Source organism: Martes martes (genome assembly GCF_963455335.1).
Source record: "Martes martes genome assembly, chromosome: 11".
Lineage (NCBI taxonomy): Eukaryota > Metazoa > Chordata > Mammalia > Carnivora > Mustelidae > Martes > Martes martes.
The window spans coordinates 56,684,498-56,704,786 of record NC_137899.1 but is presented as its reverse complement, the minus strand read 5'-3'; the positions used below and the strand labels follow the sequence as shown (position 1 = coordinate 56,704,786).

The window sequence follows — 20,289 nt, the reverse complement described above, 5'->3', positions numbered from 1 at the left end:
CTGTCTGTCAAATAAATAAATAAAATCTTTTTTAAAATACTAGTAATGATAATAATAGTAATAATAAAAAGATCTACCAAATTCCCAAATAACTGATTGACATATTAACTCAGAGAGATGGCAGAGGTAAAATTTGTTTTATCAAATAAATATTTGTTTCATCAAATAAAAATTCCCCGTTTGTTTCATCAAATAAATATGTATTGAGCCTACTTTGTTGTGGGTATTGCTCCAAGCCCTAGGAATATAGCAGAGAATATAACTGATGGAAATGAAGCTCATGTACTTATAGAGTGGGGTAGGACAGTAAAAATGAATGAACTAGAGTTACACATATCCACATGCATGCATCTCATAAACATCAATGTATGTATGTATAACTTAAGGTATGTTGCATGAATAGGCAAGGAGTACATGTTAACCACAGGTTAACATGAGGAAAAGCACCAATTTGTACCATTTGCTGATTCCTATAATATAAATACTCCTGTTGTGGCTAATTCTTAACTATTGGTGGTCTAATAACCAGCTCACGATATTCCTACAATGTTAACAATCAGCTGTTATGAGCCGGTCCAAGCAGGCCCCAGCACCCACCGCTGGGTTAGTTGACCCTGGCTTAGAGCAGATGATTCACTCGTAGTCACAAAAAGGAGGAAATAGCAATTGGTAGAGCTGCTGTTGGGTGAGTAGATAGGGTAGTGGGAGCTTATAGAAATTCTCTTCTTTTCCTAGTGACATGGGAAGCAAGTGAGTTGAAGAGGGAAAAGTTTTGAAAATAAAGAAAAAGGAGGGGCGCCTGGGTGGCTCAGTCGGTTAAGCCACTGCCTTTGGCTTAGGTCATGATCCCAGGGTCCTAGGATCGAGTCCTGCATCTGGCTCCTTGCTTCGCAGGGAGGCTGCTTCTCTCTCCAACTCTGCCTGCTTGTGCACGTAGTCTCTCTCTCTGACACATAAATAAATAAAATCTTAAAAAAAAAAAAAAAGAAAGAAAAAGGAAAGAAGAAGGACAGACCAAGATGGTGACATAAAAGGCTCCTGAACTCCCCTCCTCCCGTGGATGCATCAGAAAGACAGCTACACATGATGTAGAGAGAAATCCAGAAGTTAGTTGAACCACTTTTTTTTTTTTTTAAAGATTTTATTTATTTATTTGTCAGAGAGAGAGAGAGGGAGAGAGAGCGAACGAGCACAGGCAGGCAGAGTGGCAGGCAGAGGCAGAGGGAGAAGCAGGCTCCCTGCTGAGCAAGGAGCCCGATGCGGGACTCGATCCCAGGACGCCGGGATCATGACCTGAGCCGAAGGCAGCTGCTTAACCAACTGAGCCACCCAGGCGTCCCTAGTTGAACCACTTTTACGCATCAGGCAAACAAGAAAATACCCAAATCAAAATGAGTAGGAAATGGGGCACCTGGATGGCTCAGTGGGTTAAGCCTCTGCCTTCGGCTCCGATCATGATCTCAGAATCCTGGGATCAAGCCCCACATCAGGCTCTGGGGGAGCCTGCTTCCTCCCTCTCTCTCTGCCTGCTGCTCTGCCTACTTGTGATCTCTCTATATATATCAAATAAATAAATAAAATCTTTTTCAAAAAATGAGTGGGAAAGACTTAGATACACTCTCACCATAAACTTCCCCACAGGCACAGTGTCACGCAATCAGGAGGGAATCCCCAACTCCATTTCATTAGGATCGGTCCTCACTGAGGAGAGCCAGCTTCTCTCTGAGGATTAGAGGATTTGGATCACAAATCTGATAGTCAATGGGGCTTGCATTCACAGCAAAGAAGTAGTTTTTAAATAGGCTCTGATGAAGTCCACCTGCCCCCACCCCTTGAGCCCTACATCTGGGCTCAGCACAGAGGAAACAGATAAAAATGCTCATCTCCCAGTTTCTCTCTAAAGGGGGTTTAATTCCAAACTTTCATACTACCGCCTGAGAGTGAAGCTTCTAATATGCCTGCATCTAGTTGCTAACTATCATCCTTCCCTTTGGGATACTGTCAGGTCTTGGCACACCTTCAGTTACTGGGAGCCACTAAGAACAAAAATGGTAGTTTGGGCAATCACAAAATTTTGAGAGGCAATGAAGAGCTCAGGCCAGGCTGACTGGCAAGGTTTATCTCTTGCACAAGACCAGTCTCTCTGATGGAAGACGTGTCTGTCTTATGCAATGCACAAAAACCAACACAGAGAGTCAAGGAAAATGAAGAAAGAGTGGAATATATTCCAAAGAAAAGAAAAAAATAAATTCCTAGATATAAATTGAAATGGAGATAAGTGATCTACCCAATAAAGAGTTCAAAATAACAGTCATAGTGGGGTGCCTGGGTGGCTCAGTCAATTAAGCATCCAACTCTTGATTTCAGCTCAGGTCACGATCTCAAGTTGAGATCAAGCACCGTGTTGGGCTCTGCACTGAGTGTGGACCCAGCTTGAGATTCTTTCTCTCTCCCTCTGCCCCACTCTCACACTCTCTCTCTAAAATAAATAAGTAAATCTTTTTAAAAAAATAAGTCATAGGTCAGAACAATGCATAAACAAACTGAGAATTTCAACAAAGAGATAGAAAATATAAAAAGGTACCAAACAGGGGTGCCTGAGTGGCTCAGTCTGTTAAGTGTACAACTCCTGGTTTTGGCTAGGGTTATGGTCTCGGTGTCATGAGATCAACCCTGTGTTGGACTCCACACTCACAGTGGAGTCTCTTATCCCTCTCCATCCCGCTCTGCTCCCTTCCTCATTTTCTCTCTCTCAAATGAATAAAATTTAAAAAGCTTTTTTTAAAGAAAAGTGTCAAATGGAAATCACAGAGCTGAAGAATACAATAACTGCACTGAAAAATGTAATAGAAAAATCACCAATCACAGAGGAAATAAGGAGGAAGAAAGGAACAAAGTAACTACAAACCAGCTAGAAAATAATTAACAAAACGACAGTAGTTCAGTGTGCAAGGGCATACTACCAGTAATTGCTTTAAATATAAATGGAATAAATTCTCCAATCAAAAGACATGGAATGGCTGAATGGACCAAAAAATAAAATTCAACTATATGCTACCTACAAGATACTCACTTCAACTTAAAGGACACACATAGACTGAAAGCAAAGTAATGGAAAAATATATTCCATGCAATTGGAAAGTAAAAGAAAGCAGCAGTAGTTACAGCTACATTAGACAAAATAGACTCTAAGCCAAAATCTGCAACAAGAACCAAAGGTCATTGTATAACATAGGGGTGAATCCTTCAAAAGGATATGTTGGAATGTTGAAATATTTGGGGCACCTGGGTGGCTCAGATGGTTGAGCGTCTGCCTTCTGCTCGAGTCATGATCTCCAGGACCTGGGATCAAGCCCCAGATCCGGCTTCCAGCTCAGCAGGGAGTTTGCTTCTCCCTCTGCCTCTCCCCCTGCTTGTGCTCTCTCCGTCACTCTCTCAAATGAATAAATAAAATCTTTTTTTAAAAATGTTTATGTACCCAACATCAGAACACATAAATAAAGCAAACATTAACAGACCTGAAGAGAGAAATAGACATCAACACAATAATAGCAGGGACTTTCAATACTGCACTTTCAACAAAGGATAGATCATTCAAACAAAAAAACAATAAGGCAAAATTGGACATTGTTCGTGGTTGTTTCCACAAAGTAGCAGAAAGGAACATCAGTAAAGAATGAACACTTCCCAGATAGAATTGCTCACCTGAGAGAACCAATCATTCAACCACTGCAGCTAAAAGACATCACCTGTGATCAATTGCAAGCATAGCTCTACCATCCTGTTTGTGATACCAATTGTTATGACTTTGTTAAACCAATATTTGCTAAGAAAATCCCTGGTGAGCCACAGTTCAACAAAAGATCATAAGAAAATTGAGATACAGAAGTTGATTACTCACAGGTCCTGGAGAATGTACAAGATCATCTTGGACCACACATTTTCTACCACTCTCCACTTCACTGCAGCATATTGCCTATTCAGAATGCTACTGAGGCTTCCCATTCCAAAGTGCAAACTCCAAAAGAAACAACCAGAACCTCAGAGCATTGCTCATTAAAGCTAGTTTGAGGTGTCTCAGATGTTGTTTCTGGCTATTAATTGCCCCACAGAGAGTAAATTCCCCCAGTGGGTATTAGGCCAGGTGTATTTCCTGATCCTAAGCACAGACCCAGCTACTGACTATTAGGACAATTGGCTAAGATTTTCATAAGTCCATTCATTAATGGTTACTCTCACCTAGTGTGGGCTCCCAAGGTACCAGGCACTGCCTTTAGAAGAAGGAGCCTCTGATTCTCTGACCCCTGTATTTGTGGATGGGCACCAGAACTCAGAGTCCTAACCAGGATGATAGGGGCACCTTTACTCAGGAAGTCATGGCTTCTTGCAAAGGCAAGTATGACTGGGACAATGTCCTTCTGTCACTGTATACCTTGCTGCTGTCACACTGCATTCCCTGACCTTGTGGGATATCACAAGTCTCATGGCACAAGTTCTAATGGTCTGATATAAATACTCTTGGCTCTATTAGACACAGGAGTCCAAGTTACAGTAATTCCAGGTAACCCTTCTAAATTCCCCAAGGGAACCTCATACCGCCTATAAGGCATAGCAGGTAAAACTGTAAAGAGAGTACAAACTAAGCTACATGTGTCTGTTAGCACCATATATCTAAGACAGTTACCAATGATGATGGCTAGCTCTCTTCTCCTACTGTAGGTATGGGTTTCCTCACTCATCCACAAACCTGGTGGGGTAAACCTAAATTTCTGGGCTTTCTTATGGGAGCTGCCAGATGGGAACCTATTCAAATGCTTCCTCCAGTGAAAAAGGTAAATACACCGCAATACTGGCTGAAGTAAGATACAGAGGGCTTTTGGCTCATCATTAAAGTTATGCTTGACACCAGGGTCATTAGGCTCACCATCTCCCCCCTTTAATAACTCTATCTGGCCAGTTTTAAATCCAGCCGTCAATGAATGAAGATTAACAATTGACTATTAAAAATTGACTCGTGCCAGACGGCCTCTCTTTTGCTGTCCTGCACACTACTCCCTTGCAGTATATTCAATAAGCTTCTATCTCCTTAAAAAATTTTTTACTATTAACAATTTAGTATTAAAAGCACAGGTTCTAGCCACTACAGCTCTCATTCCCAATATTATAAACATGACAGATGACATCCAAAGGACTCAGAGCCCCTACTTTGCTCTCCAAGATTTAGCCAACATGTTTTACCTGGTCTCAATAACTGAAGACCCACACCTCGATTTGAGGGCACCCAGTATAATTTTAATGAGCTCCCTAGGGATTATCTAAACAGCCTCTCCATCACATATACCCTAAGCAGACAATTTCGAGTTTCACTCAAACTAACACACTGCTGCCTTTAACATCATATAGATGACATTCTATCGTGGAGGTCCTCTGAGGATATCATCCAGGAAGACTTACACCTTGTACCACAACACCTACAGCAGAGAGGATGGACGATTGCCCCACATAAGACCCAAGGACTGGCTACTTCTATTAAGTTTCTTGACATGGTGCTCAGCTGAGGCTGCAAAATTCCTCTTGCTATAAAACATCAACTCCTTGGGATGCCCAGGTGACTCAGTTGGTTAAGAGTCTGCCTATGGCTCAGGTCATGATCCCTGGGGCCTGGGATGGAGCCCTGTATCGCATCAGGCTCCCTGCCAGCCGAGGACCCTCTTCTCCCTTTCCCTCTGCTGCTCCCCCTGTTTGTGCTCACTCACTCTCTGTCAAATAAATTAATAAAGTCTTTTTTAAAAAATCAACTTCTTACAATGAAGCCTCCCATTACACTATGGCAGGCACAGCGCATATGAGGTCTTTTCATCTTTGGACAACATGTTCTACACTCATCCATATTACACAGGCCTATAAAGCCATTATGTGCAAATCAGCTTCTTTCTTTTTTTCTTTCTCTTTCTTTTTTTTGGTTAAAGATTTTATGTATTTGAGAGAGAGAGCCCCCACACACAAGCACATGCAGGGGTAGGGTGAGGGATGGGAGGAGAACAAGAGGGAGGAGCAGGGGGAAGAGAGAGGGACCAGCAGACTCTCCGCTGAGCACAGAACACAACACAGGGCTCAATCCCAGGACCCCAAGATCTTGATCTGAGGCAAAGGCAGACACTTAACCAACTGAGCCACCCAGATGCCCCTAAATCAGCGTTCTCTACTGGGGAGTATCTCCACAAACTGCATCATGGCTGGGCCAACAAGACATTGCAGCAGGCTCTGCCTTAGTCCCTGGAGGCTCACACTTCTGAACTGAATCACTGGTGATGCTTCATTATACCTCAGAGTCTCTGGACTAAGTGTGGCTCTACCTGGCTGAAAATGGGGTTCTGCCCCAAATAGCAGTCAGGTACATGACACTTAAGCACCAAGTTTTGATAACCTACTGGACCCTTTTACAGAAAAAGATATTAACAGGCTCCCAGCTTCACACACCAAGTTCCCATCTTGCCTTTGTTTAGGGTTTCAGTGCAAGAGATTTAGCCTGGCCACTGACGCCTCGCTGTAAAACGGGAATTCGTAACTTTAGGAAAGTGCTAAACCAGCTGTCAAGGGTTTTTCCAAATTACAGGACGATGTGGCTTCCCCCATGCTTAGCCCTTTGTCCACTGACATTGAGGTGCTGCTAGAGGCACCTTCACTGCCGGCCCCTCTAATAGTTTGGGGAGCACTTTGGGAGCAACTGCCTAACATGGAAAGGGGATGGGCAGCAACACCATTGTCCACAATGCCACCTGCTGAAAGACTGATGCATATCATCTTGCTAGCTGCATATCCCTAGTGCAGGGGAGCTCTCCTAGCTCAGCCCAACTGGAAGACTGGTGACAGCATGCCTAACTCTAAAACAGGCCATAAAAATGAGACTGTCACGAGCACACATTTTTACTGACCCCTGGATGGTAGCCAATAGGCCCACAGCCTGGTCTGGACAGTAACAAAAGGGATAATTTCATGATTCAGGGAAAGCCTATCTGGATTATCTCTACTTGGAAATACAGAGCCAACTCTCATATGCCAGTGATGGTCTCTGCACACATGCCAACAAACACCAGGAACACATTATAATAACACTGTAGACTTCTTACCCAAATTACACATGTTCCAAGGCCCTGCATGAGCCACCTCCCAAATTATCAGACACAGTTTTGGACACAACTATAACTCCAGAGATGCCATACCCACTAGCAGAGTGGGCCCATGTTCCAACAAGCCATAGGGGAGTTATAGCACTCACTGACTGGGCCTATTGTCATTGCGTCCCCCTCACAATGACAATAGACCCAATCAGTGAGTGTCCCTCTTTGCTCCCAAAGAAAACTCTGGAAGGTTCTGGAAGACATGTATCTCCTGGGGTAACAAACCCTATTCACAACAGCAAATTGATTTTTTTTCTGGCCACTGTCACCCTCTGCTAAAGCTGTTAAGTACATAACCACCATCACTGATAACTTTACTAGACTCCGCTGACCACTTCCCAGCATGTCATCTCCTTCTTAACCAGGTATATGATCATCTCCTTTGGTTCACCAGATATCATAGATTTAGATCAAGGAGCCCATTTCACCTCCCAAGTTGTTTGGTCACAGGCTTTAGAACATGAAATCATATGGAATTTCAACCTAGCTTACCAGCCCCAAGAGGCTAGACTTACAAAAGACAGGCATAGTGACCTACTTGTTTCTCAAGCTTTTAAACAATAAGTGGTCCCCAAGCGGATAGAAATTTTATCTCAGGCTATAATACTGCTTAATTCCCAGATCTTGTATCTCCAAATTTCCTACATTGACTATCAGTCTCCTTCAAGGACTTCCCTGATAGCATTTCCAGGCAACCTCCATATTAGAGAGGACACCACTCATCTGCTCACCAGAACAATGCTCTCTTTACCGTGTTGACTTTTATACCATCTCACCATCTTGCACATGCTGGCAACCTGATCAAGGGCAGATTGTGCAATATGACCCTGTTATAATATAGAGCCCAAGGAGTCAAACCTCTACCAAATTGCTTAGCAATCACAATTCTACAAATATCATTGGCCCAATCTGGTTGGCTCAATCAGTAGAGTGCGCCACTCTCAATCCCAAGATCATGAGTTCAAGCCCCATGTTTGGCATAGAGCCTACTCTATAAACAAACAAGCAAGTAAGCAAACAAATGTCATTGGCCCAGACAATGGCCAGGTCCCGCCAGGGTAATTAAGGCCACCAGCTTTGCCTTACTATTTGGGTTATAAAGGCTGCCTAACTAAAGTAAATATATCAAAAATTTTGCAGAAGATTGAAATTACAGCTCCAGAACCCACTAGTAGATCTGTGTAGATCTCAAAGGAAGGAGAAGAGGCCTTCTGCCTAGTGGATGCCCATCACATTAGGAAAGAAGTGCCAAACAGAAATCCTGGGATCTATAGCTGCTCTCAGTAGACTGAGACAACGCCCCTACCCTACCTTAGAGGAAGACGTAAATGATCTCTTGTTCCAGAGCAAGTACACTCATCCTTTGGTCAGCATCCAGATTGCTCAACAGAAGGAAACCCCACGCTAGTCAAATGCAGTGTTCTCTGTCATGGTTGTGACTGTTATTGTGCACAGCCTGGATAATAGGGTTACTAGTAGACCCCTGGACCCTAACCTTGTTTCAGACATGCTGGAACAAAATCAGTCAGGTGTACAGTTGCATGCCAGATGCCGGTGGACCCTGTTAGAAGGGCTTTACCCAGCATGTCTTGGAGCATGGACCCTGATCCAAAGCTCACCTCCATCCACATTAAATGGTGCCAATGAAAGTGATACTTAAATGAGTTACACTTCCTTACTCCTTCCTTACACTTACACTTCCTTACACTTACAAATTATCTCCCAGACAAAATGGCCTTCCCAATATAGCCAAATCAGACTCATCTGGATGGCAGGTTTGTGCCCCGATGAATTTCTTATAATTCTAATGGGTTAATCTCTAGATTGTAAAGCTGCTATCCACAAAATGTCCCTACAATTAATGTATCAATATACCCATTATCTAAATTGTGGATGGATTCTCCAAAAATCTTGGTCACGGACATTGCATGCTCCTTGCAAGGTGTCCCCTTAATGATCCAATGGAGTTCACTGAGATCCACTCACTGAACAGAAGGACCCATACTTGTAGTTTTGTCCTGAATCAAGCCTCCAGCATATACACTCAGAACTTTTTTAAAAATATTTTTAAGCTTATTTATTTAAACGATTTCACACCCAACCTGGGGCTTGAATTCAGGATCCAGAGATCAAGGGCTGCATGTTCTACTGAGTGAATTTTAGGTAGCCCTAAAATTTTTATTTCTAACTAATCTCTACACCCAACATAGGGTTTGAACTTACAGCCCCAAGATCAAGAGTCACATGCTCTTCTGACCAACCCAGCCAGGCGCCCCAAAATAAAAGTCCTTTTTTTAAATATATATACACTTAGAATTTAACACCAGCCAGCCATTCCCATCATTCATGGACCTCCACCTGGGAAGGCCATCCTTCCCCAGGGTTGGCCTCCGCCACCCCCAAGCACACCAACACCTCAGACAATATGGCCCGGGACCGAGTGAGAGCTCTCTCTGGGAGACAACTGTAGCTCAGATGGCAATGCCACAAGCCAAGAAGAGACAGATGAGGAAGACAAAGCATTTCAGCCTTGCTGGACATGGGGACTTTCCCATCCCGGATTGCCTCCATACCAGGAGAGAAGTGACTGTGATGACTATTAGCCTCAAGACCAAGTTGCAAAAATACCTCAGCGGATCAACCCTGAGAATCCCAGAGAGTTCTATTTTTCAGAAATAGCTAAATACTTACCTCATGAATTTTGCATCTATCAAAATGCTTCCAAAACAGTAAGTGCCCCTGGCTGCACGAGCCATCGCTTCATCCTTATGGCAGGCCGGAGTGTCTAAACAGCACTAGCCAAAGTAAGGCACTTGGTTGCAACATCTTTAACTTGACTTGCTTAGATTCCATGGTTTGGGACCTCCTGCTGCTGTGTTCACTGCTCAGTGTACTAGATTACAGCTTTTGTTTTCTACCCCATGCATCCATGACAGAACCTACTCCTCTCATTATTTCCACCACAACCACCAGCACCTTCTCAACACCTGAAATTGCTACCTACACTCCTCTGCACATCTTCTCCATAAGCCCTTCCCCAGTGTATGCCCTGCCCCACACCACAACCCAGTGAGCCAGATCTGACATGATTGTATACTAAGCTCCAACATAGCAACCCAGGCCTTGCAAGTAAAATTATATTGGATCTGGGGGCGCCTGGGGGGCTTAGTTGCTTGAGTATCTGACTCCTGGTTTCGGCTCAGGTCATCATCTCAGAGTTATGAGATCAAGCCCTGCACTGGGTTCCATGCTCAGCACAGAGTTTGCTTGGGATTCTTTCCCTCTTCCTCCCCCTTGGCCTACTCCCCCACCCCCACTCGTGCGCACACATATGCACATACTCTCTCTTTAAAACAAAATAAATACATAAAATCTTTTTTTAAAATGATATTGAATCTGTTACCGTTCAGGGTCAGACCTACAATCCCATTTCACTAGCTATCCCACAGTTCTTCCTAGTGATCACTTCCTTGTCCTAAACCCCAACCTCCCAAACACCACGAACCTCATTTTGGCTAAACCAAACCCCTAATCTGGACTCCAAACAGGGCACCCTGTGGGTAAGCATCTAAATAATCCCCACAGTGGTACTTTCTAAAGGCTCCCAACTATACTGGAACACAAAAGGCTAGACCTCACCCCGTATCCCCAGAGCCACTTAATAATAAATAATATCCCACTCAAATTCAAATTCTACTGTGTATCTACTTCAAGGGCCAGGAGCAAGTCCACTTGGCCCTGCCCAGGCTACAAGTAGTCCACAGAGATGACCCTTATTACTGCAACATTATTACCTCTAATAGTCCAGCTATCCTTTATTCTCCTGGCACCTCTCCACTATAGATGCCCTGCTGTTTGTACCAAGAAAGCCGTTCTTGGGGCATCTGGGTGGCTCAGTCATTAAGCATCTGCCTTCTGCTCAGGTCATGATCTCAGGGTCCTGGGATCAAGCCCCACATCAGGCTCCCTGCTCGGTGGGAAGCCTGCTTCTCCCTCTCCCATTCCCCCTGCTTATGTTCCCTCTCTCACTGTACCTCTCTCTGTCAAATAAATAAAATCTTTTAAAAAAAATCCATTCTTATCCCTATCCTGTTGGGACTGGATGACAGACATAGGAACAGTGCTTCCACCCTGGCCAAACAAGATCAAATATTAAAAATCACTCGGTAATTATCAGCTACCCTAACCAACCACACACAGACACTACCTCATAGTCTGAGTCTGATGCAGCAGTAACGCTCACTAGTACAAAGTGATGGATGATCAACTGGCATTAGATTTCCTACGGGCTGAATGGTGTGGAATCTGTTCTTTACAGGGAACTTCTTGCTGCATGAACTTTAACAAGTCAGGACCGGTACAGGCCAACCTCCAGAAGATGTGTCAAAATTTACAGATCACTCGTCAGGTATCCATAATATTTCAACAAATGCCCACACTCCTTAAGTTCCCTGGTTTGTTCTCATGACTTTCACCATCCACCTGGGAGAATAACTAAGAACAGGATTTCAAACAGTAGCAAATGTATTAATCATGGGTTTTATCATCCTTGCCTTTGTTAAATGTGCTTTACGATGGCTTCAGAAAACAATACCTATTCTTTGAATGTATCTGCCACACACATGATTGTTATTCCTGATGTTAAGGCATCACAGGATGGATTACTGAGATTTCAACTAAGCTACTCCATGGCATTTCTGTCTTGGCATCCATTCTGTTTGGCCAACTGCCCTTTGGGGACTTTAAACTGATGCTACCCGTTGTGCAGGTGGGTCTCCTGGATAACAAACAGCCCTCAGGAACACAAGCAAGTGTCAATTCCTGATGTGACTCTTCCAGTAGTCTTTGGAATAAACAGTTCCCCCTACCTCCCAGGGCCTTCTCCTTGTACACACCTTCGAGAAGACCTTCCTCCCCCATAGTTTACCAAAATTCCACTCTTTTTTGTTTGAATTGATCATCCAGCCTCAGCCCAGGAAGCACTCCACCCTCAGACTATAATAAGGGCATGTGCCCCAGGTCCTGTCACTCTGCCTGTACCCTGCCTTGTCCTCCCCATGTGGCCCTGTGAGGCATCATTCAATGTATTCTCTCCAGGATTGTGAATAAGAAGCTTCTGTATCTCAATTTCTCCTGTGGTCTTTTATTGAACCATTGGCACCCCAGGGCTCTCCTTAACAAATGTTGATTTAACAAAAGCATAGCAAAGTTCTGCAGAGCAAAGGAAACCATCAGCAAAATGAAAAGGCATCCTACGGAATTGGAGGAAAATTGCAAACCATGTTGTATCTGGTAAGAGGTTAATATCTCCTATATACATATAGGATTTCATGCAAAAAAAAAAATTACCCAAATTAAAAATGAACAAAGATCCAAAGGGGCACGTGCACCCAAATGTTTATAGCAACAATATCCACAACAGCCAAACTATGGAAAGAGCCTAGATGTCCATCAACAGATGAATGGATGAGGCAGATGTCATACACACACACACACACACACACACACACACACACTAGAATACTATGCAGCCATCAAAAAAAAATCTTGCCGTTTGCAATGACGTGGATGGAACTAAAGGGTATTATGCTAAGCGAGATAAGTCAGTCAGAGAAAGACAATTATTGTATGATTTCACTGATATGAGGAGTTTGAGAGGCAGGGCAGGAAGTTATGGGGGAAGGGAGGAGAAAAATGAAACAAAATGGGACCAGGGAGGGAGACAAACATTAAGAGACTCTCAATCTCAGGAAACAAACTGAGGGTTGCTGGAGGGGAGGGAGGTGAGTAGGAGAGGTAGTTGGCTGATGGACATTGGGAAGGGTATGTGCTATGGTGAGTGCTGTGAATTGTGTAAGACTGATGAATCACAGAACTGTACCCCTGAAACAAATAATATACTATATATTAATATAAAGCCCAGTAGGGATGAGATTAATCAATTAATTAATTAATTAAAATAATAAATAAAAATGGGCAAAGAACCTGAAAAGACATCTTTCCAAAGAAGAAATACAAATGGCCAACAGGTAATGAAAAGATGCTCAACATTACTAATCACCAAGGATGCATAATTTATGCAAATCAAAACCACAATGAGATGTTACCTCATATATGTTAGGATGTCTATTATTGAAAAGATAAGAGATAACAAATGTTGGCAAGGATGTGGAAAAATGGAAACCCTTGTTGTACACTGTTGGTGGGAATATAAACTGGTGTAGCCATTATAGAAAACAGTAGGGAGGTTCATCAAAAAATTAAAATGAGAACTACTATATGATCCAGCAACCACACTTCCAGGTATATATTCCATGTTCATTGTAGAACTATTCACAAGAGTCAAGGTAGGGAAACAACCTAAGTCTCCATTGACAGATTAACAGAAAAAGAAAATGTGACATAGTTACATAATAGAATATTATTTGGCCTTCCAAAAAATGGAAATCTTGCCATTTGTGACAACATGGATGAAATTTGAGGGTATCATGCTAAATGAAATAAGCCAAGCAAAGAAAGACATACACTACACAGTATCACATTTTTGGAAACTTAAAAAAAAAAAATCAAACTCTGAGGAAACAGGATAGAATGATGGTTGGTAGGGCTGAGGGGTGGGGAAAGTAGGGAGAGGCTAGTAAAAGTTACAAATTTCCAGTTATGAGTAATATCTGAGGATCTAATGTATAACATGGTAATTATCATTGATAACACTGTATTGTATAATTGAAATTTGCTAAGAGAGAACTTAAGTGTTCTCACCAAAAATCAATCAATCAATCAATCAGATGGACTTCTTAAATTGAGAGGATGGAGGGGTTGCAATTAGATACTAAATAGACTTTTTTAGTGTGTTATTTTTTTAAAATTTATTTATTTATTTATTTATTTATTTGACACAGAGAGAGAGATCACAAGTAGGCAGAGAGGCAGGCAGAGAGAGAGGGGGGAAGCAGGTTCCCTGCTGAGCAGAGAGCCGGATGCAGGACTCGTTCCAGGACCCCGAGATCATGACCTGAGCCGAAGGCAGAGGCCCAACCCACTGAGCCACCCAGGCACCCTAGTGTGTTATATTCTTAGACAAGACCACACTATTATATTCAATTGTAAGTGATACTGTTACATATTGCATACGTGAAACTTCTTATACTTTACCCGAAATGAACATCGCATTTCACTTATACTTAAACAATAAAAATTAAAAATCAAAATTACAACCTTACATTTTATATAACTGCATTATCAGTTTGTATAATCAACTAAATATAATTTAACGCATCATACAGCATCATAACTTTTCTATAGGGTCCTTCTATTACTTGATCATAACATCTGACTCTTTTTTACCACCACCATAAATTGGAAAGGAAAAAACATCATCATCACCACGGATTCACTGTTGCTTCATTGGGACAATTTTGTCTGGCATCATTTTGGAATCATTTAAAGCAATTAAGAGTCAAGGTAAAGGTTTTATATTCCAGGTAGATTATTTAGATGCTTTTTTCTCTTTGCTGATTTTTCCTTTTTTACTTATAGCATTCTAAAATTTGAGATACACTTTATAGAACATAAAATTCACTATTTGAAGGGTACATTTCAGTGGGTTTGGGAATATTCACTATGTTATGCAACAACCATGACTGCTATCTGATTTCAGATCATTCCCATCATCCCTCAAAAGAAACCCTGCACCTATTAGCAGTTAGTCCCTATCCCTCCCCTCCTCACCTCCTGGATAATCAATAATCTCCTTTCTGTCTCCATTGATTTGCCTAAACATGACATTTTACATGAATAAAATCATACAATATGTGGCCTTTTGTGTCTGGCTTCTTTCACTCACCACGTTTTCAAGTTTAGTCCACATTGTCACATTTACTGGTATTTCTTTTCTTTTCTTTTTTTAAGTAGGCTCCATGCCCAGTGTGGAGCCCAACACCGGGCTTGAGCTTGTAACCCTGAGATGAAGACCTGAGCTGAGTATAAGCGTTGGACCCCTGGGGCACGTGGGTGGCTCAGTGGGTTAGGTCTCTGCCTTGGGCTCAGGTCATGATCCCAGAGTCCTGGGACCCAGCTCCGCATCCGGCTCTCTGCTCAGCAGGGAGCCTGCTTCCCCCACCCCCCCGACTCTCTTTCTCTGCCTACTTGTGATCTCTATCAAATAAATAAGTAAAATTTAAAAAAAAAAAAAAAAGAGTTGGATCCTTAACCAACTGAGGCACCCAGTACTTCTTTTGTGCGTGTATGTGGCTAAGTAATATTCTATTGGAGGTATATACCACATGTTGTTTATCTACTTGTTAGCTATTTGAGATGTTAAATATTAGGAACAGTGCTGCTATAAATGTATGTGTACAAGTTTTTATGCAAACATGTTTTCAGTTGTCTTGTGTATACACCTAGAAGTGGAATTGCTGAGTCATATAGAAACTGTGTTTAACTTTTTGAACTGCCAATCTGTTTTCCACATTAGCTGCATTATTTTACATTCCCACTGGCAATGTATGAGAGTTTTGATATCCTATTTTCTACACTCTTGTCAACAATTATTATTGTCTGGGTTCTTTTTTTAAGATTTTATTTATTTATTTTCAGAGAGGAGAGACATAGCAAGAGAGAGAGCACAAGCAGGGGGCACAGCAGGCAAAGGAAGAAGGAGAAGCAGACTCCCTGCTGAGTAGGGACCCTGGGATCATGACCTAAGGAAAAGGCAGATGCTTAACCAACTGAGCCCCCCAGGAGCTCCTATTATTGTCTAGTTTCAAAAAATTATTATTATCACCATCTCAGTAGGTGTGTAGTGGTATCTCACTGTGGTTTTGATTAGCATTTCCCTTGTGACTCATGATGTTGGACATCTTTTCATGTGCATATTGGTCATTTGTATATTTTCTTTGGAGAAATATCTATTCAAGTCCTTTGTCCATTTTCAAATAGAGTTAGTTGTTTGGGTTTTTCTGTTAAAATGTAAGAGTTATTTATATATTGTAGACATCAGACTCTTATAAAATATGTAATTTGCGTATATTTTCTCCTATAATGTGTTTTTTCACTGTTGGTAGTGTCCTTTGATGCGCCAAAGTTTTAAATTTTGATGAAATCTAATTTATCTATTTTTTCTTTGATTGATGTCCATCCCTCTTTTAATTGTCAGTGTTGGAAATTACAGGTTACAAGTGAATTTGGCAGTGACCTGCTATGAGTGCTCTAGGTGATACAATGTAGCTAAGTGGAAAAGCACTATTTTTTTTTAAGATCTTATTTACTTATTTGACAGAGAGAGAGAGCACAAGTGGGCAGAGCAGCAGAGAGAGGGAGAGGGAGAAGCAGGCTCTCTGCTAAGCAGGGAGCCCAGTGCAGAGCTGGATCCCAGGACCCTGAGATCATGACTGGAGCCAAAATCAAGAGTCAAATACCCAACTGACTGAACCACCCAGGCTCCCCAATAAACAAATCTTTAAAAAACACACACACACACAATATATAGAAGTGGGATTTGTCCTATCAGACCTTAAAACTTAAAAGTCTTTATAATTAAGACAATACAGAGGTGCCTGGGTGGCACAGTTTGTTAAGTGTCCAACTTGATTTAGGCTCAGGTGGTGATCTCAAAGTCACCACTTGAGATCACTGGAGCCTGGAGCTCCTCACCCAGATTCTCTCTCTCCCTCTCCTTCTGCCCCTCCTGTTCATGCTCTCTTTCCCTCTCTCTCTCTCTCTCTAAAATAAGTAAATAAGCCTTAAAACAAAACAAAACAAAAACAGTACAGTACTGGCACATGAACAAATAGACCAGGGGAATACAATTAAAAAAACAACAAACCCAGAAGCAGATTCAAGTGGATAAGGAAATTTGGTATATGATAAAGGTGGCATCTTACCTTACTGGGGCAAAGATGGGTTTTTTAAATAAATGGTACTGTGACAAATAGGTAGCCATTTAGTAAAAGATAATATTAGATCCATAGTCCACAACATGCATAAAAATAAACTCCAAATGGATCAAGAATCTAAATGCAAAATATAAAACTATACAATGACCGGAAGAAAACATGAGCAAACTCCTTGTAACTTCACTATAGAGAAAGGTTTTCTATGACTCAAAATCCAAAGGCAATAAAATAATAAATTTGACTACATTTTTATAAATATGCAAAAATAACAGAAACAAAATAAAAAAGACAACTGACAAATCAGGAGAAAATATTTGCAACATACAGCAGAAATAAAATTCTAATATTCCGGGGAGCCTGGGTGGCTCAGTAAGTAGATCATGTGACTCTTGATCTCAGGGTTGTAAGTTCAAGCTTACATTGGGTGCAGAGATTACTTAAAAATACAATATTAAAAAAAAAAAAAACAGATTCAAACTGACTCATGGGGAGATCACTTAGAGGCTCTTTACAGCCAAATCTGAGACAATCTGAGCAACAAAATAATAATAGCAATAGGTTCTAACCAATAAAATAAAACAAATATCCATGAGCCCATACTGATAGAAATAAATAACTAAATAAATAAATTGAATGAATGAAAGAATGGGAGAAGAGAGAGCTTTTCCTTAGAGTAGAATACCAATTAATAAATGCCAAAGGAATGATGGAAATAGAAAACCACTACTTGACAAATACTGTGGTAATAATTGTTGCAAGCAAGAAAGTATTATGAGAAGCAGGATTTTTACATAGTTTCAAAGAATCACCCCACAAAATACTCTTTCATTGCAAAGGCAAAGAAAGTAATTTTACACTGGAGAAATACCACTTGATAAATAACGATTGAGGTTAATATCACCCATAGTAAAACATGGAGATCATGCACTTTCAGATATCATGCTTCAAAAAGACTACATCACTTCTGTGATACTCTTGCCAAAACACACAACCTGAATTTAATCAGGAGAAACATCAGACAAACCCAAATTGAAGTAGGTCTACCAAAAGCTGGCCAGTACTCTTCAAAAGTTTCAAGGTCGTAAAAGTCAAAGACTGAAGATGAAAGACAAAGACTAAGCAACTCTTCAGATGAAAGGGAGAGGACAATTAAATGCAGTGTGTAATCCTGGATTGTATCCTAGCCCAGAAAGGGGATATTAGTGGAACAATTGATGAAACTGAATAAAATTCACAGATTAGTCAATATTATGTCAAATTTCCTGGTTTTGACAATTGTACTGAGGTTTTGTAAGACATTAACACTTGGGGAAGCTGAATGAGAATTCTTTGAACTACTTTTATAATTTTTTTAAATGAGCTCAAAATTATTTCAAAATGAGGAAAAAAATAGAACCTGTACATTCAAATCATTATTGTCCTTCAAAATACTGTCTCTGAGATGTTATTTATTGAAAGTTGTGATAAAGTTTTTGAACTTTTAAAAGTGTTTTCATTAGCCATTTAATACGACACAAGAAAAGTAGTTTCTTGCAATATATTTAAAAAAACAAACAAACTTCTGGGAGATGCCTGGCTGGCTCAGTTGCTTAAGTGTCTGCCTTCTGCACAGGTCATGATCCCAGGGTCCTGTCAGGCATGCCCCCCCATTACCTAATTTTAACAAATAATTTCTTCCCCATATGTACAGTATTTATTAATTTGGAGTTTTTTTCTGGAATAATCTAAAGCAAATCCCAGGGGTGCCTGGGTGCTTCAGCTGGTTAAGTATCTGACTCTTGATTTCAGTTTGGATCATAATCTCAGCGTCCTGAGTCAGGTTCTGCATTGTGTATGGAGCCTGCTTAGGTTCTCTCTCTCTCTTCCTCTCCCTCTGCCCCTTCCTACCTCCCTTTCTAAACACAACAACAACAACAAAAAAAAAACCCAGCAAATCCCCAGATGGAGGTACTTGGCTCTTTTAGTCAGTGGAGTATGTGACTCTTGATCACAGAGTTGTAAATTTTAGCCCCACATTGGGTGTAGAGATTATTAAAAATAAAGTCTTTTAAACCTAAAAATAGGGGCACCTGGGTGGCTAAGTCTGTTGGGCTACCAACTCGGTTTTTGCTCAGGTATTGATCTTGGGGTCATGGGATCCAGCCCCGTGTTGGCTCAAGGCAACAGCATGGAGTCTGCTTGGGTTTCTCTTTCTCCCTCCCCCTCTGCCCACTCCCACTCCCTCTTCAAGGGCACATGCACAGGTGTACACACGCACTTTCTCTCTCTCAAATATATCTCAAAAAAATAAAAATAATAAAAAATAAAGCAAATCCCAGATATGTCATTTCATGGTAAAAACTTTTTTCTTTAAATATATCCACCATACCGGGGCACCTGGGTGGCTCAGTGGGTTAAAACCTCTACCTTCAGCTCAGGTCATGATCCCAGGGTCCTGGGATCGAGCCCCACGTTGGGGGGGGGGGTCTCTGCTCAGCAGGGAGCCTGCTTCCTTCTCTCTCTCTGCCTGCCTCTCTGCCTACTTGTGATCCCTGTCTGTCAAATAAATAAATAAAATCTTTAAAAAAATATATCCACCATACCATTATCACACCTGATAAAATTAATTCCTCAATATCATCAAATTTCTAGTCCTTATTCAAATCTTGCTGTCTCAAAAGTTTTTTTTTTTTAACCAGAATCTTGAGGTACTTATTTATGTCTCTTAAAACTCTTTTAGTCTTTAATAGTCCACCTCTCCCCATACCCATGTTTTTCAATTTATTTACTCTGTTGGGGAAATTAGGTTATTTGCTCTGTGGAAACAGACTACTTCCTTCCTACTGATTTTTTTAAACTTATTTTTCTATTCCTTGTATTTCCCATAAATTATTGGTTAGAACTAAGGCTTAATTAGATTTGAGTTCAATTTGAAGGAATCACAGATACTTTACGGAAGGCTCTGTGTACTCACTATTGCATCACATCAAGAGGTACATGAAAGTCTGGTTGTCTTTCTTTTAATGATGCTAAGATGGATTGGGAAATTCAATTTGTTATCAGTCTGATTCCCTCATTACAAAGTTCAACACCTTTTAAAAAATTTTTTTAAGATTTTTATTTGTCTGGGGCACCTGGGTGGCTCAGTGGGTTAATGTCTCTGCCTTCCGCTCAGGTCGTGATCTCAGGGTCCTGGGATCAAGCCCCGCATCGGGCTCTCTGCTCAGTGGGGA

General features: G+C 41.3%; 1 pseudogene across 1 annotated transcript in view; it reads right to left on the bottom strand.

Annotated features, from left to right (window-relative positions):
- LOC308352460 (large ribosomal subunit protein eL6-like) overlaps nucleotides 1–9,937 on the bottom strand; it is a 45,734-nt pseudogene extending 35,797 nt beyond the window's left edge. The window contains exons 1-2 of the transcript in view: nucleotides 9,873–9,937; nucleotides 4,551–4,599 (exon numbers count right to left, since the gene is read on the bottom strand). The product of the transcript in view is annotated as a large ribosomal subunit protein eL6-like (transcript). The remainder of the gene's footprint in view (nucleotides 1–4,550; nucleotides 4,600–9,872) is intronic.
- Nucleotides 9,938–20,289: the final 10,352 nt, after the last annotated feature.